The sequence below is a fragment of the Triticum aestivum genome, chromosome 4A (genome assembly GCF_018294505.1).
Source record: "Triticum aestivum cultivar Chinese Spring chromosome 4A, IWGSC CS RefSeq v2.1, whole genome shotgun sequence".
Classification (NCBI taxonomy): Eukaryota; Viridiplantae; Streptophyta; class Magnoliopsida; order Poales; family Poaceae; genus Triticum; species Triticum aestivum.
The window spans coordinates 531,185,922-531,195,899 of record NC_057803.1 but is presented as its reverse complement, the minus strand read 5'-3'; positions in this window follow the sequence as shown (position 1 = coordinate 531,195,899).

Below are 9,978 nucleotides of genomic sequence, written 5' to 3'. Positions count from 1 at the left end.
GACGAAGGTCGTCCCCTATGCTTAAGACGTAGGCTCTTCAGTATGCTATGCTGTGTACCGCACCTGAAGTGTGCCTTGCCATGAGTCAGTCAAGGGGTACAAGAGTGATCCAAGAATGGCTCACAGGACAGCGGTCAAAGTTATCCTTAGTAACTAGTGGACTAAGGAATTTTCTCGATTATGGAGGTGGTAAAAGAGTTCGTCGTAAAGGGTTACGTCAATGCAAGCTTGACACCTATCCGGATAGCTCTGAGTAGAGATACCGGATACATATAATGGAGCAACAATTTAGAATAGCTCCAAGTAGAACAGTTATTTGGATTAGCTCCAAATAGAGCGTGGTAGCTGCATCTAGGAGATGACATAAAGATTTGTAAAGCACACACGGATCTGAAAGGTTCAGACCCATTGACTAAAACCTCTCTCACAAGCAACATGATCAAACATAAAACTCATTGAGTGTTAATCACATAGTGATGTGAACTAGACTACTGACTCTAGTAAACTCTTGGGTATTAGTCACATGGCGATGTGAACTAGATTATTGACTCTAGTGCAAGTGGGAGACTGTTGGAAATATGCCCTAGAGGCAATAATAAAAGTATTATTATTATATTTCCTTGTTCATGATAATTGTCTTTTATTCATGCTATAACTGTATTATCCGGAAATCGTAATACACGTGTGAATACATAGACCACAATATGTCCCTAGTGAGCCTCTAGTAGACTAGCTCGTTGTGATCAACAGATAGTCATGGTTTCCTGGCTATGGACATTGGATGTCGTTGATAACGGGATCACATCATTAGGAGAATGATGTGATGGACAAGACCCAATCCTAAGCATAGCACAAGGATCGTGTAGTTCGTTTGCTAGAGCTTTGCCAATGTCAAGTATCTCTTCCTTTGACCATGAGATCGTGTAACTCCTGGATACCGTAGGAGTGCTTTGGGTGTATCAAACGTCACAACGTAACTGGGTGACTATAAAGGTGCACTACAGGTATCTCCGAAAGTATCTATTGTTTTATGCGGATCGAGACTGGAATTTGTCACTCCGTGTAAACGGAGAGGTATCTCTGGGCCCACTCGGTAGGACATCATCATATGCGCAATGTGACCAAGGAGTTGATCACGGGATGATGTGTTACGGAACGAGTAAAGTGACTTGCCGGTAACGAGATTGAACAAGGTATTGGATACCGACGATCGAATCTCGGGCAAGTAACATACCGATAGACAAAGGGAATTGAATATGGGATTGATTAAGTCCTTGACATCGTGGTTCATCTGATGAGATCATCGTGGAACATGTGGGAGCCAACATGGGTATCCAGATCCCGCTGTTGGTTATTGACCGGAGAACGTCTCGGTCATGTCTACATGTCTCCCGAACCCGTAGGGTCTACACACTTAAGGTTCGATGACGCTAGGGTTATAAAGGAAGCTTGTATGTGGTTACCGAATGTTGTTCGGAGTCCCGGATGAGATCCCGGACGTCACGAGGAGTTCCGGAATGGTCCGGAGGTAAAGATTTATATATAGGAAGTCCTGTTTCGGCCATCGGGACAAGTTTCGGGGTCATCGGTATTGTACCGGGACCACCGGAAGGGTCCCGGGGGCCCACCGGGTGGGGCCACCTGCCCCGGGGGGCCACATGAGCTGTAGGGGGTGCGCCTTGGCCTACATGGGCCAAGGGCACCAGCCCCAAGAGGCCCATGCGCCAAGAGAAGAGAAAAAGGGGAGAGTCCTAAAGGGGGAAGGCACCTCCGAGGTGCCTTGGGGAGGATGGACTCCTCCCCATCCTTAGCCGCACCCCTTCCTTGGAGGAGGGGGCAAGGCTGCGCCCTCCCCCTCTCCCTTGGCCCTATATATAGTGGGGAAAAGGAGGAGCAATCACACCTAAGGCCTTTGGTTGCCTCCCTCTCCCTCCCGTGACACATCTCCTCTCCCGTAGGTGCTCGGCGAAGCCCTGCAGGATTGCCACGCTCCTCCACCACCACCACGCCGTTGTGCTGCTGCTGGATGGAGTCTTCCTCAACCTCTCCCTCTCTCCTTGCTGGATCAAGGCGTGGGAGACGTCATCGGGCTGTACGTGTGTTGAACGCGGAGGTGCCGTCCGTTCGACACTTGATCATCGGTGATCTGAATCACGACGAGTACGACTCCATCAACCCCGTTCACTTGAACGCTTCCGCTTAGCGATCTACAAGGGTATGTAGATGCACCCCCCCTCCTTCTACTCGTTGCTGGTCTCTCCATAGATAGATCTTGGTGACGCGTAGGAAAATTTTGAATTTCTGCTACGTTCCCCAACAAAAGCCACAGGGGGTGACATGATCGTATTCGAATCCTAGCTTAACCCCTTTGGAACGGTTTACTGGTCGTATTCGAATCAAAAACCTCGATTTTTATTTGGTTTTAGTTTTTGCAAGCAATCTTTGGTTTTGTCTTGAGACCTTTTTCTTCATATCTGAAGCATATATGTGGTTTCGATTAACCCGGCTTGACTTTAGATGATAAGTCGCCATATATGACAATCATAAACATTTGGAAGTTTTGGCTTCTAAAGATTGGGTTATCAGCCTTACTACATAGGTATCCTAAATCGGCAGTATGATCCAATATCATAGGAACCGGTTTTTCAAACCGGGTTATATTATTCAAATCTTTAATAGCCAACATGGCTGGATTTTTATTATGGCTATCAATAACCAATATTACGAATGAGGTTTTCAAAGTCGCTTCAGCGCAATGGATATTATTTTATCAATGGATATAATTTATTTTATAATGGAAGGAATAGTCCCGAGTCATTGCAGGCTTACGACCCGGCACTTGGGAGCTATATTATTCAAGTTGAGATTACATCAAATATGCAAGTCCCATGTCACTGCCAGCATGCACCATGGCACTTGGGGGCTAATGCAAAGTCATTTTTTACCGGCCTTATTATTGAAGACTCGGCTCATCACATCATAATGAGTCGGCCCTTGGGGGCTACCAATTGCTCCTGTCAAAAATTCAAGGTACACAAGCCTCAGTCCATTATATTAAAGGATCCACTGCTCAGTTGGTAAAGCACAAAGCTCTTAACCTTGTGGATATGGGTTCAAGCCTTATGATGGGGGTTACATCATATGATGTTATTTTCAATGAAGTATATATAAATTCTCAGCTCAATATTATCTTACTGAGCCGGCCCTTGGGGGCTACATATTGCTGTTCAAGTCTACATGATCATATTTATAAAGTCCCTGCTTATTATTGCATAATGACCCGACCCTTGGGGGCTACACTGGTTGAAGTTTTTATAAGTTAAAAGCAATTACAAGTCCTAGGTTGCTGCAAGCATGACAACCCGACACTTGAGGGCTACATATATGGAGTGTTCAGTATTTACTGGTGACTGAGATGAACAACATGGATTTCTTCAATGTGGCAGTATTTATATTGAAGCAAGTCTTAAAGCCATCACTTTGTTCTGCTCAAGACTTGGGGACTACAGGTAATATGGATATAAAGGGAAAAAGTCTTCAAATTCTCAGTTTGGAGTAGACCAGATTAACCCGGTGTCTGCAACAATCATGACCCGGTATCATTTATTTATAACCCGGCAATTTTGGCAATCATAAATCGATAAGATCTACATCTTTAAGCCGGCTGAATATCAGTTGAATATTTCAAGACCCATATTTTTGTCAAGTCAGAGCATTGAAGGGCGACTCAAATGGATTATTTCTTATAATGTTTCTCTACAAGAGCCAATGTCAGCAAATTGGTTATGAAGCTGGCCTATTGACCCAGATTTTTTAGAAGAAGTGCCTGGATTTTTGCATTGGCAAGGTTTGGACATATCTGTTAAAGGAGATTTGCTATAAGATCTTGAGTATGCATCCAGGAGGAAATGACAAGGACTTAAAAATGATCAGGTGCCGGTTCAGGAAAATATTTAACCCGAAGCACAACCTATCAAGTTTGTTCTTGTGTTTGTTTTACAGGATCAGTTTAACATGGATAAATCCAAATTAAACTGGGGGCTAATGTCGGGGATATACCCCGCTGTATGACCCGGCCGGGCTTGGCGTTTTCATTGGTAACCCGCCGGAGTGGCGACTCACGGATGGCCCTAACGGCGGGTCAGATAGAAGACTAGGCCCAAGGCCCAGAAGGCCGGCTCATGTTATGGTGGGTCGGTTTACGAGGAAAGGCATAAGGAGTTTTCCCTTAAGGGGCAGAGTAGGATTCCACTTGTAATAGACTAGTCCTAATCCTAATAGGACTCCACATGTAACCCACCCATTTAACTTATATAAGGAGGGGCATGACTCCTCAAAGAGGGACAAGCAACAAGAAACAATATCTAGGGCTAGACACAAAGGGGAGCCGGCTTATGCGGCGACTTCCTCATGAGCATAATGAGAGCTAGCCACAAACAGCATGTAGGGCTATTCCGGATGATGTTTCCCGGGGCCGGAAGCTGTCTAAATCCTCGTCTTATGTGATGATCCGCCTCGCGTCTCTCGTCCCGACCAACCCCTCTTAAGCTACCACATAGATGCGTTGGCCTCGCGACTAAGTCCTTACACTAGGACATCTATCGTGACAATTCCACAACAATACCCCACCTCGTTCGATCCCCCTCCTATCGATACCTCCTCCCACCCCACGTACGATCTCTCCTCCCACGGTCCCACCCATTGGTTTTCCCCTTCCCGCCTGAGAAAAAAGAAAAAAAGGGAAAACCCACGATCCATGAACGCACGTCCCACGGGCAGGCGACTTCCTCATCTCCCACACCCCGTCGCTCCCGATCCTGTCTCTCTCTCCGCTCCCCAGAATTTTTTTCTGCGGCTTCCGCCGCACGGTCGCGGTGCTGGCCGTCGGCGATAGGAGTCCCATCAAGAAATTCTCCATTGGTGTACAACGCCTTTGCCTGCATCGCCGGGGGTGGTCGTACTCGTACTGCAGGCTATCCAATGGCACGTTGGCGCCGGAGGACATGTTGGCTGCCGGAACGCCACACTCAGGGACGCCGTCGGGGCGGGGTTCTCGGTGCCGCAGAAGGCCGGCGACGGATGTTGCAGCGTGTGCGAGGCCTCCGAAGGGCGCTGCAGGCATGACCAGCGGGGCGCTAGAATAACACATGTTCTTCTACCCGGTGGTCAGGCTAGCAGGTTGTTTCCTACTCATTCGTCAGGTTCAGGTACCCAATAGTTGATAATTCCCGACCAGTCTATTTACAGGTGATGGAAGACTTTTCTTCTTTGATGCTGACACTTCATCTACAAGTACGTCTGATTCTTTTTGTCTATAGGAAATCAGAACGAATTAAGTATGATAGTGGCATAAACACAAACAAGGTAGTACTGTGAAGTGTAAACTGGACAATTCCCTGAAATGCTCCACATTTGTCATATTCTCTACTCCATACTATGTTTGAATCGAAGCCGTGTCTGACTAGAGATAGAACTTGTCTAGGCTCCTCAAGTACAGTAACTCTGGCGCAGGACACCCTGCTCCACAGGCAGCAGCGACCTGCAGTCCGGCGGCGTCCACAAGCTGCAGACACATCAATTCACCTATGAGGAGCTGGAGGTGGCCATCGGTGACTTTAGCGACAGTCGAGAGCTCGGCGACCGGCGACGGCTTCGGTGACATCTACAAAGGTAGATAACTGGCACGCTCTCGCTATTTCCTTGGAGCTTGACATTGATCAACTTGCTGACGGAATCGGATTTTGATGTGGTGTTCAGGGCAACTACGGGACTAGCTTAATTAATAATTGGGCACAACCTACTGCTTAAACTCTATTTCCTTTCAGCTGACTTAAAGATGTTGGGTATTTTCTTCTATGAAGCTATTCTTGAATTTGATATATAATCTGCAGCCGTAATCCAAGAGCTGAAGAACTACATTGATTTTGCTATCCACCAAGTATTCTTATCTTTCTACATTGATCTTGTTAGCTGGTTTTCTTTATCATGCTTGTTAGCATTTCATGCAATTTTGCATGCGAACTATTAAATGCGACAGTGAAGTAATAATGGGCATTTGTTGTTATTTGTTAATGGTAATACTGAACAGAGCATGGTTCTGTTGTGGAAAAGTATCCCTTACGTACAAAATTAACTTGTGGGCACACTTATAACGTTTGTTTCTTAATTTCTCATCAAGCTATTGATTACATATGGTGATACAGAAATAAGGCTGCCCTAAAGGATGAGCGTGTATTTGGATCAGTAAAATGTCATGTGTTGTATTTTTTCTCTTTTCTTTATCAAACTTGCCAGTTACTATTTAACAAAAGAAGAAGGACAGTAATAGACATGCACTGTTTTATTTTACTAAAATGTCTGCCATGGAAGCATGTTAGAACTAAAATTTTGTTTTGTTAACAATTTATGCTTTACCCTAATTTGTGTACCTTTTTGTTCAGGCCTTGCAGAGCATTTACCTTTGTAGCATATAATGGTCATCAAACTCTTAGAGCCAAGTATATGCCGTGATCGCTATGCATCAAAATCATTTATCTAGGGTTAAGGTTTCGGAAAAAAGACATTTTCTTGACATTGAACCTGGTCGTAAATAATGCAATTTCTTTATGCAGAGGAAGTATTTTTCCTCCTAGAGGGAATTATGGTCTTAGGGCTTAACATAATTGCTTATTGTGTAATTCTACAGATTGAAATGTAAGGTTGTACATGCTTGAGCATGGGAGGCAGCATGGATTTCTCTATAAGGGTGTCAGACACCACCTTCAGGTGAGCACACACATTTACCAGTATTCTTATCTTCACCGTCGGACCAATTCTGATAGATGCCAATAGTAGAGAAATATGTGATCATGAGAGAACGGAGTGGGTAATCATATTGTGCGGTCAAGAGTTCGTGACTCCTTACACTCATGAGAAAAAGGAGTGGGTAAGCATAACATGTACTCCATGGGGGTATAGGGATCTCACAAAGTGTGTGCATGTTCCCTGTAGATTTTCTGTGAATTTTTCCAAGATATGTTTCTCAAGGCCACTGAATGTAAACATGAACGAATTAAAGTTTTGTCTGGCCACTTTGAGATGCTTGGTGCCCTGTTTTCAGATAACATAGCACTTCAGAGGTAGAATAACTTTAATAATGATTTATAGCTAAACTGGCCATAGCCCTGTACTCAGATAGCATAGCGCTTCGGTGGTAGATAACTCCAAGATAAGGACAGGTAGTATTTTTCTTTTCTATGGGAGAAGGCTAGGTAGTCGTAGCTTTAATAGCAGAGATTAGTATCTTAATCCGTTGCACAATGTGTCATGTTATTTGTTTCTTAATGACATAGAGGATGGATGTATAATTGAGGTATCACAATATTTATAGTGATCACAAAGGCCTCTTCCAATACAATGCATTGTATATGATTATGTCATCTGATCTATTTTCTCTTGACATGGGTAATTGCACCACCATCCTAATTTTCTTAAAAAAAGAAAAATGATGGATCTATGATTGTGAGAGTAACCGCACCATGAACGGAATAAAGTGGCGTGACTAAAGTCAGTCAGATGGCAGGATCTTTATCCCTACGATAGCGGCAATGAATCTGGTCAAGAGTTATGATTGTGCTTCAGTTTATTCATTTTAGAATTTATAAATGTTTTTGGGAGAGTTTATATATGTTGTACATGGATATGAAGAGTAAGAGTGCTGATAATTAATTATGGTCTGACCATGTATCTAGCTAGCAATTATGTGAATGTAAGACAGTAACCTGAAGATGTGTTCTCGCTCTTTTCTTGATCATATTTTGTGCCTTTTTTCCGATAGCAGCCATCTATAGATAAGACTGTCATTTGAAGGTGCTACGTGAGGTCAAAGCTGGTGTTTCTTTTGCTAGCATTAGTCTGAATTCTTTTATTATATATCTCTTCAACCTAATAGATCATACTTTAAGGGGTGCCTTTTCAACAAACTGTTATGTAGCATGCTATTTTTCTTTTCACTGAAATTTTTTACTGGCATCGAAATATTTTATTTGTGATTTGTGACCCTCTTCCTAATCAGACCAAATTATATCAACAAGTTGTACAATCTCCCTTTTCCTCGCTTGATTGTTCATAAAAACATTTTTATGTTCCTAATTGGTATATTATGCTAGCGGTAGTTCATCCTTCCAGTTTAAGAAAAAAATCATCTAGATTTACAAGTTTGTGGATAAACAAAATGTTAAATTTATTTAGACGTACGCCTAGAGGTGGACTGTAGCGTTGAGAGTGTGAGCCGGCGAGGATAGTGGAGTGTAACTGTTATAGCTAAAAGGTGAAGCCTAGGGGGTGGTGTTGCCGCTCATCATCACCAAATGTCAATGGTGTGCCGATGTATTTCATCATTATCGTGTAGCCCTCACCTCATTTAGTATATATATTCATTATATATAGATGTTGCCATTATTTGTCAAGTAACATCCACGACGGCAAGAAATTCTTAAAGTTTGAGAAGCGAATCAAATAAAGTGAACCCATAGAAGACTACCGGAAGGAAGTAGGATGTGCACACGGTGATAGGATGGGAATATCTAGAAAGTGATGATGGTGGAGATTTGGAGTGGAGATGGGTCGGCTGATGGACAGAGGTGAGAGGTATGAAGACGAGATGAAGATGTGTGTAGCAGGAGATAATACACCTTGATTTGAACTAGTGTGTGCATGCATTGTGAAATGAAAATACCATTTTATTATAGATTTTATTTTTCTGTTTGAATCAGTTAGAGAGTTAGTTCTGTTGAATTAAATGGCGGGTAACACAAATAGAAGAACAACAATAATGTACCTACACTGTTGGATCATCTTTGACATTGTTCCGGTGTTGGGTTGTAGTCCATAAGAAGCATTTGTCTAAATACCCAAGTCCATGCTATCACTCTGTGGAGTTATCGTTTCACATCATATTTTATGTCCCGTGGCAACGCATAGGCATTCGACTAGTATGAGTAAATATCTTTTATGGTCATGCTCCCTTGATGAGTGGTCTATTTTTTACTAAATCTTGATAGTAGCGATACACATGTTCACAGTATTGAAGCCAAAAGATGCAGAGTTGATAATGATAGTGCAAATTATTTGTGGCACTGCCGTTTAGGTCATATTGGTGTAAAGCGCATGAAGAAACTCCATTCTGATGGACTTCTGGAATCACTTAATTATGAATCATTTGGTACTTGCGAACCATGCCTCATGGGAAAGATGACTAAAACTCTGTTCTCCGGAACAATGGAGCAAGCAACAGAGTTATTGGAAATCATATATACTGATGTATGTGGTCCAATGAATATTGAGGCTCGCGGTGGATATCGTTATTTTCTCACCTTCACAGATGATTTAAGCAGATATGTGTATATCTACTTAATGAAACATAAGTCTGAAATATTTATAAAGTTTAAAGAATTTCAGAGTGAAGTGGAAAATCATCGTAACAAGAAAATCAAGTTTCTGCGATCTGATCGTGGAGGTGAATATTTGAGTTATGAGTTTGGACTTCATTTGAAACAATGCGGAATAGTTTCACAACTCACGCCACCTGGAACACCACAACGTTGTAACGCCCTCGATGCAGCTATATCCCCCACGTGTCGAAGCACGACTTAGAGGCATAACCGCATTGAAAGCAATGTCGCAAGTGAGGTAATCTTCACACAACCCATATAATACATAAGGGAAAGAGATACATAGTTGGCTTACAATCGCCACTTCACACAATTACATGAATAAAGCATTACATCATTTAGATACAATCAAGGTCCGACTACGGAACCAAAATAAAAGAAGACTACCCCAAATGCTACACAGATCCCCAATCGACCCCAACTGGGCTCCACTACTGATCAACTGGAAACGGAACAACATAACAAGCATGGTCTTCATCGAGCTCCTCCTTGAGCTCGGTTGCATCAACTGATCGGTAACATCGGCACCTGCAAACTGGTTTTGGAA